We start from the raw sequence: 8425 nt of genomic DNA on the forward strand, positions 1-8425 counted from the left end.
GTCTACTTAAAACTTATTTATGCTAAACAATTAATATCTCTCATCAGCCTGTCAATCAGGAACATGAAAAAATGGTATTCAGCATATATAAGGCACTATATGTCCTCTGTCCTATAGTATGTGAGTGTATTGGTCCTTGTAAAGCACAGTAATTTAATGCTGGTATTCCTACCTTACTATTTGAAAGCAAAGGCAATGGGTGTCTCAGCAATATCCCTGAAATCCCAGAAGTATGGCAGAACAAGGAAAAGCCCCCCCCCCAGGTCCTAGTCCTATCCTCCTTACCACTGGCCATCCCATCCTGTTGTCTTAACAGGCTCAAACCTGTATTCATAACCTTAGAAGACATGGAAAATTATTTAGAAATAAATAGTAGCAGAAATAGTTCAAAAACTCATAAAGAATTTCCTGGTTGGTAACCAAAGGGATCCCTAAATGAAATCTGTGTACTCTGAAGATCAGCAATTTACCAAAGTATTTCATAAAGAATGTGTTATACAAATCACTATGGAGACCTGCTCATACAAAGATTCTTTTCACAGAATCAAAAACTAATGACTTAAATTGCCAAGATATTAATCACTCTCTTGAAATTGCCCGATACAAGTGCCAAGTAATTATTATGAGGTGACAAACAGGGTCACACTCTGTTATCTCCTACTTAATGGCTTATTTAGAAATTATTAGGCCCTCTTTGATTTTAGATTGATTTTAGATTGATTGATTATTTAGATTGATTGATTTAGATTGATTTTAGAGCACCAGAGGATGCAGTAATTAAGTTATCAAACTTTAAGAAGAAGAACACCACTAAACCCCACTGAAGTGAAGGCTTCATACTGATGAAAACCCCTGACTTGGATCTTGATTTTCTCAAAGACATTTTCCCCCAAAGCCACATAGGTCTTACCTATTGGGAAGACCACCTCCATCAGGTTGGATATAGAGTTACAGTATTCTGCTGCTACAATAAATTGCATATACAGGCAGCGTTTTTCTGAAATTTCTGCGAGTTTTATATTTACCTTGTATCAGTTTAGAATAAGCCAAAGGTTGTTATACTGGTACCTTTATACACTGACCTCACTCTTGAAATACTTTAGGGAAAAATGGTAAAATTAACATCTCTGTAACAAGAGAGGGAAGCTGAGTACAGACTTGTTCATGTTATAGCACGTGGATAACATCCAGTGGCCTATTCCCAGTGAAGAGTTCCTCATGAGCTCACCTTTGCGTAGTTTTGCAGCCTGGGACAAAATGTAAACACGAGATGTGATGCTCAGCTTTGCTTTGTCCAAGGGTTGTACCCAAAGCTTAGTGGAATTAAGAGGCCTCAGTGATGGGGAAGCCTTGCTGTGTGGTGTCCTGGGTCCCCATAAACCCTTGGGTTCACTCGTGCTGCTGTAACACACAGTCTCCTTTAAAACTGCTTTTGCATATGGCAGGGTTGTTCAGTCCTTATATTCATTTCCACAGGATGGACAAATGACAGCATCTGACACCTCTTGGAGTCATTCTGAATTTTAAAAAAAGGACTAATGATAAGCATTCGGGAATTGCTGATGTGCAGATTCTGTGCAGAAACTCAACATTCCTAAGCCAACTTACAGTGGAGGATCAGGGCAGCAGAATCACCACGAGCCATGAGCAAGGACATAACACATCTAAGTGCAACTGCACACATTGCCCACCTGGCACTTCCAGACACGCCATCATGGAGTGCTCGGCATAAAGTGAAGGTGGTGTCTGAGCCCACTCTGAAGAGATCTGTGGTCACTGCACTCAGTGTAGAGAGCGTGTCATCCTCTGCCTGCAGATAGGAGACAGGCAGTGAGATTTAAGACTGTTTTAACAGCACATCTTATTCCCAGCAACAGATCTGTTTTTCATCACAGGCTCCATACTGAGTTGGTGGAGCTGGTAAGACAGCAGCTTTGTTTTTCTGTTAAAAAATATGATCTTGCTGAAGAGGAGACAGCACACAGTAAGTTTTCTTTCAGTCTAGAGTGGAACAACATCACTCTCTCTATGTGTAAGCTTGAATTCAAGGAAGGAAGTAGCTCAACAGTCTCTTAGGAAGAAAAGGAGGAGAGGAAGGAGGGCTGCTTAACTAGAAGCATTTGAAATATGTGGCAGCTGCCTAAGAGACAATTACTAGTTACCCTTAATATCTCATTCAGGCATGCAGCAATGAAGTCCTGTGGCTGTGCAGGCACCCAGCTCTTCTGGTGGTGCCTGATCTCAGCCTTAGTAAGAGTTCATAGATCCTGCAGGTGTGTCACTGCCAGCAGCCTTCTCATCAACAAAGTGCCTGAGGGCCTCAGCAATGATGGGAAAGTGTCCTGGAGCTGCACCTGGAAATACAAGCAGGGGAATGCCATGAACATCTTGGCTTCACAGAGCTGAATGTTCACAGCTGAACTGTGCCTAACCATTGCAATGATCCACATTTGTTACTTGTCTGACTGTAGGAAATGCATGACCACTTAATTATTTTAAAAATTATCTTGTAAGGAAGTGTGTTAAGGATGACCATTACCATACATTTCTGGATTGCCTGTTTTCCACTGGTAGGTTTCAAATCTGGCAAATTTAAATGTCCTTAATACAATTTTTCTTAACTTCTCTAAGTGAAGTCTTTCCCAAATGATCTGTTCCTTCCTAAATTTTAAGTCAACACTTGTCCGTAGTTCTCAAAGCCATATTCATGTTAGCTTGTGCTATTTATTCTGGATGGTTCTTGCAGCCCAGTCTAACACAGGAAATCAAGGTTATTACAAAGCCCTCCAAGGCACAAGCTAAGAGGAAAAACCTGATTCTGGCCCCATGGCAAATTTGATGCTGCATATTATAGATGTAAAGTCACGCCAATGTCTCTGAGGAGAGCTGTTACAGGAGATTCAAGGGTCTGTAGGCATAGCAAGCCAGGAATGGTTGCAGAGGGATCATTATTGAGAAAGAAGGGCAAAGCAGTGAGTGCTGGCTGCAGCAGAGTTCAGTGTTTATTTAAGAGCTCTTCTTCCTCTCTGTGCCTTGGCAAAGAACAGCCACTCCATGCCACAGCTCAGTGAGGAATTCTTCCAGGCGTTGATACAATCACGGGGAAGTCCTTGCTCACCTGAGGCCAGGAGGTGCCATGGAATTCTGCCATGGCCTGGGATCCTCTGAGCAGCCTCTGGCACATGACAACGTCTGTAATGAAGCAATGTCCAAAAAGCACATCAGTTTGATGGCAGAAGGGAGTGGAACAGAGAGATCCATGCCTACAAACAAAGCAAGCTGCACAATTAACTGCTTTTATTTGTGATCCTTCTATTTATTTCTGACCCTTTGTTACTCTAAGCTCTTGATTTGCATGGGATTACACAAATAGCTGAGACTGCAGGAATCAAGAAACAAACTGGGGGCTTGTTCTTCCAGCACCTTTCTAATGAGTGGGGGCAAGACTTCATCCTACAGGGAAGTGCAGAATCAGCACAATTTGGGAACCTCTCATCTGTCACCTTCTCCCATAAAGGGTTAGCAGGAGAGCAGTGAATCAAGTGTGATGTTCTAGGATCCAGTGTGAAAGCATCAGCTGTGTAAACCTCTCATCGAACCTACTGTGGACATTGCAACTTCCAGCAGAAAAAGCAGGGCTGGAAATATGGAGAATGAGTCTATGTCATGAGCACATACAGATCTGTATTTCCCCTCTTCCTCTGACAAAGAGATCAGTGAAGCAGCAAGCTTCCTCCTGGACCCAGGCTTCCGGGATTTTTTTCCCTAGTCCTAGCTTTCTCAATCATCAGCCTGAATCATCTCTGCTGCTTCTAGATGTGTCCACTGGCACAGATGATACCTGCAACAAAATGGAGAAGGACTGGGGAGAAGCTTGGGACTGGCATTGGCCAGGGAAGGGATGGGAGAAATTTCATCCTGCTGTCAGAAAAAAAAGAGGCCGGAATCATGTTTCACTATTAGAATCTTAAAAGGCTTTCACAGTTACTAATGCATTGGATTATTATTTATGGTGGTCATTATTCCTGTGTCTGCGGCACGTGTAGCCATCAGTGCAGCAACTGTGACATGTTACCCAGAAACATTTTAGCAGGATTCCTCCCTTGACATTGCCCACCAGAGGTGATTGATGGATACTGCAAAATCATAAATTCTGCTTTTATTATCTTTCCATGTTTATTTGTTTTCCAATCCTACAGCCTTTTCAGTGTGTCAGTACTTACACAAAGACCAGCCTCCACCATTAAAGTAGGAATTATAGCTGTAATTAGCAGGCATAGCCATTAGATGGTAATGTTCACTCACTGCTGTGCTGGAGGATCTGGTGAGGCAAACTTTTCAATCAGTCATTGATCTGGAGTTTCTCCTTGGAGATGTGTTGAGTACCCTGAACCGTCTGGGAAGTATTTAACACTTACAGATCCTTCTGATTGCCAGTGAAGTTTGGGTTTCCAGGAGTTCTGCAAATCAAATATCTGGCAATTATAAAGACCAATTTTAAAGTCTTTGACCTGGGTAGTTGAGAAAGACTTAACTGCACAGAGGGAGGGAAGAGGAGATAGCATTACTTTGCACAAAGATTTGTGATTTCAGATAGGAACAACATCAGCTAACCTTTGACTGTATGGGATAGGAGGTAAGGATTTCTGAACATATGTTTTAGGAATTTGAAAGTATAAATTAGAGGAATGCATAAAGATTGTCCCTGCAGCATATGTAACTATATACATATTTATGTAACTATATATATAAAATGTGACCTTTTTCTGAGCAGCTGCAGCACTTTGATAATATATGCTGGACACTTCAAAGATGAAAAGGCACCTCTTTGCTCCAGGGATATTCAGGGAACCGGTGAAAACATGGCATTTGTTAAGCTGTTTAGAGTTTGAGCACAGTTTCAAGACGTTCTCCAGCTTGCTCTTAGGAATCCACTGGTAATGTGTTGCTGAACTCAGAACATCTATAAAAAGGAACTGCATCTCTCTAGATGCATATTCAGGCCTCCTCCTTTGCAATTTTTGGAAACAAAGATGTAGCCAGGGATTCTGGAATATGCTGACCATACTGAAAATATGTGCAAATGTGAACGGGCACCTGGTTGATGTCACTTGCTTGGAGCAATGGCTGTTTTCCATAAGGGACAGTAATTTGAAGGATGGTTTTTCCAGCAGTTGGAGTCCAGTCTTTTACCTTAATAGACAAAATAAGGCGGAAAGGGAAGAAGAAACAAATGCCTGAATCCTTGAACTGGATTCCAGCTGGTACCCAAAGAAACAGTAGAGCCTGTTTTTTCTTTTGGACACACAGGAAAGCAGGAAACCTAAATAATGCACTTGTCTCATACATGTCCTAGGCTTAGGGACTCGACTCTTTATCAATATAGGTATATTTCACAGGACAGACAGAGATGGGGGCATAGTCCGAATCCTGAGCAGGAATCCTTCCTGGCTTATCTTGGCAGATGCAGCATGTAGACCATATTAAGAATTGTCAGTAATATTATTAATGTGCCTATACGCTGTCAAACAAACAAACAAAAAAAAACAAACCAGAAAAGCAGTGTGTTGATACCCTGCCCTACCAAAGAGTACAGACAATGTCACCTGGCTGCAGGTCTGTGCAGCTGCTCACTTATGCAGTTAAATGGATTAAGACTTTAATCCATCCACTTGGTTATTTTGCAGAGCACGATGACTCTGGTGATTACTGACACTTGCAACACACTCCCAAAACCATCAGAACTCGGGGAAAGAAGAAATTTTGTCTCAGCCAGGACTGGCCTGGAGTAGTAACACCTCTAGTGAGCTGCAGTCTCACCTGCTTTGCTGGTTCTGGACTGGCCAGGTCAGGCCACTGCCAAGGAGCATTCCATGGCCTTGTTGTGTCAAGACACGATCAGCAGTATTGCCAAAATAAGGGCTACAGAATTAACTCCTTAAGCAAATAAACTTTGCTTTCTGCTTCTCATTGAGGAGTTTTGCTGATTCTTCCTGTTTCCTTTCCTTACTCTTTGTAACTTGTGCCATAATTGCAAGATTCCTCAGACATTGTTTTTGGCCAGGTGACTGTTTAGTGCTTTATACCACTTACAACTGTTGCTACAGGCCTGTTCCACTCAATAGTAGTCCTCTCTAAAGTCCATCAAGGAGGCTCTGCCTGGAAAGCTCATAGTTCAGACAAGCCAGGAAGGAGCAAAAAGCTGCTTTTGCATTTTAACCAAGGATACATTAGGAGTCTCCAGCTGAAATAGTCATGAAACTGTAAAAAGCACCAATACTTACAGGAGTATTTCATGGTGAGTTTGGAACTCCAGTGTCCACAGCTAGTTAAGGAGATAGGTGTCTCAGTCTTGGAGGCAGTTGCCTTTAGGCCCTCTGGATGTTTAGGAATATCAGAGAAATCCAGATAGAGAGAAAAACAAAAACACACACAAAACGTTGACTGTTAGAAAACATTGCTGTTCTCATGTCCCTCCTCACTCAGTTGTGACCTGCTAGCCCCAGAGCCTGCAGCTCCCAGATTCACACTCCCTGGCATTAGCCATGTTGGAGCATTTGGACAGCCCAGGAAACGAACCTCAGCTAGTCCCAGGCAAAGGCAACTGAGCAGCCGTGGAGTGTGTCCCTTCCACTGTGCTCAGAGTGAGCAGGAGAATGGATCAAGTGAACTGAGGTGGGTCCCTTTTCAGCTCTCACAGTGAGAAAAAGGCTAGTGCCCTGCTCTGGACACTGGCTTGGACTTTAAAGACCTGATTCAGTTCCCTGGTATGTTGCAGATCTCCTCTGTGATCCTGGTGTTTCATGTAGTTTCAAGTTATAGTCAGCCTGTAATCTACCTGGCCAGCAAGATGCCTTGAAAACGAGGACTCCATCCCCTCATTTTCCCTTTCAGCAGGGTTGGATCCAGCAACATAGAGCTATGAAGTGCCTGGATTCATTTGGCTGGTCTGGTGGAAAGCCTTTCCGTTTCAGTTGCAGTGGTAGTTTTTTGCTGGCTCAGCAGTCTGAACACACTCACCTGCGGCTGCTGCCTCACTGAGCAGAGTGAGAACATGGCCAAGGACAAAAGTGGGCAGGACCACCCCTTTTGGCAGACTCACTGATCATTTTAGTTGCAGCACAGAGCCCTGGGCTGCTGCTGTCACAAATACATTCCCAGTTAATGACTCTGGTGACAGTAAACAGAGAACTACCCTGTATAGAAATTATATTACACTCTCTGGTGATTGTTTCCTTCTAATGCACTAAAACATCCTCAGCTAATGCCCTAATAAGATTTTGCAGGTATAAAGTGTATGGATGGCTCAGAAATGGAGAGACACAATAATGGGAGAACTTTATTGAATACTGAAAACAAATCTAATGAATTCGTTATTCCTCAGAAACATTGTGAAAGACAATGAAGCATTGCAAAGTACTTCTCAAGAGCCCAGGAATTGCCAGTACCATTTTCCTGTTTTCTCCCGCAGATAAAGTCTTTGAAACAGAATCTTCAGCATCAGGAATCTGAAGGACTTGCAGAGGGTCTGCCACTGCTTGGAGCAGCCTGTACTGGTGAAGGACGGTGGTGGCCTGTAAGGAAGGTATTCTTTTATCCCGTGTTGCAGCTGTATGTTAAGGATGGGAGTTTTCCCTCTCTCAGTGAATGTGCAATTTGTCAACGCTGTTGTCTCATCAGGACCACCCTGGGAGAGGCCTGGGGAACTGGCTGTGCTCACAGCACAGCTGCAGAGACATTGTACTCTCCAGTTATCTTACACAGGCTTGTTGCGTGCCCAGCTCCCTCTGCTTTCATCCTGATTCTCACGGAAAGGAAGAAAGAGTAGTTACTTCTTGCCAAGGTGCAAGCCAGCAAGATGGAGCTAAGGGGCTTGGGTAAGCCCACGATTCTCAATAAATCAGGTGTGTTTGTCAGCTCACAGAGAGTATGAATTTCCAACTGGATGCAGTTTTAAAAGTGTTTACCTTTGTGCTGACCTTGGTGTGTTCTCTGAGAAAGCACAATCCAAGCAGTTTTGCATGTGACCTCATTAGTCTCCCATCTTTTCTGGAACAAGTCAAAATATGGAGCAGTGCCCAGTGCAAAGTGGTTACTGTGGTTTCTGTTCCTGCCAAAAAGAGGACGTGGAGGACCCAGACCAGGTTGTCTTCGTCATATTGCAGAGCTGGCATTGCCTTTAATCTTCGGGCAAGAGAGGGGTGAGTTTAGAGTACAGCCAACATTACAATATATACAATCATCAACTCCAGATGACTTCAGCAAACAATAGTTTGCAAAATCTCTGGTTTTCTAAACCACATAAATGTGAAGAGAAGTAGAAAGTAGTAGTATCTTATGAGTTTCTGTCTCTTCATGTCTGAAAAAGCATCCTGTCTCATAGGCAGTGTTATAAATATTTGAAGGATAGCAAAAGATCAAGCTG

The sequence above is a fragment of the Sturnus vulgaris genome, chromosome 10 (genome assembly GCF_052056855.1).
Source record: "Sturnus vulgaris isolate bStuVul1 chromosome 10, bStuVul1.hap1, whole genome shotgun sequence".
Lineage (NCBI taxonomy): Eukaryota > Metazoa > Chordata > Aves > Passeriformes > Sturnidae > Sturnus > Sturnus vulgaris.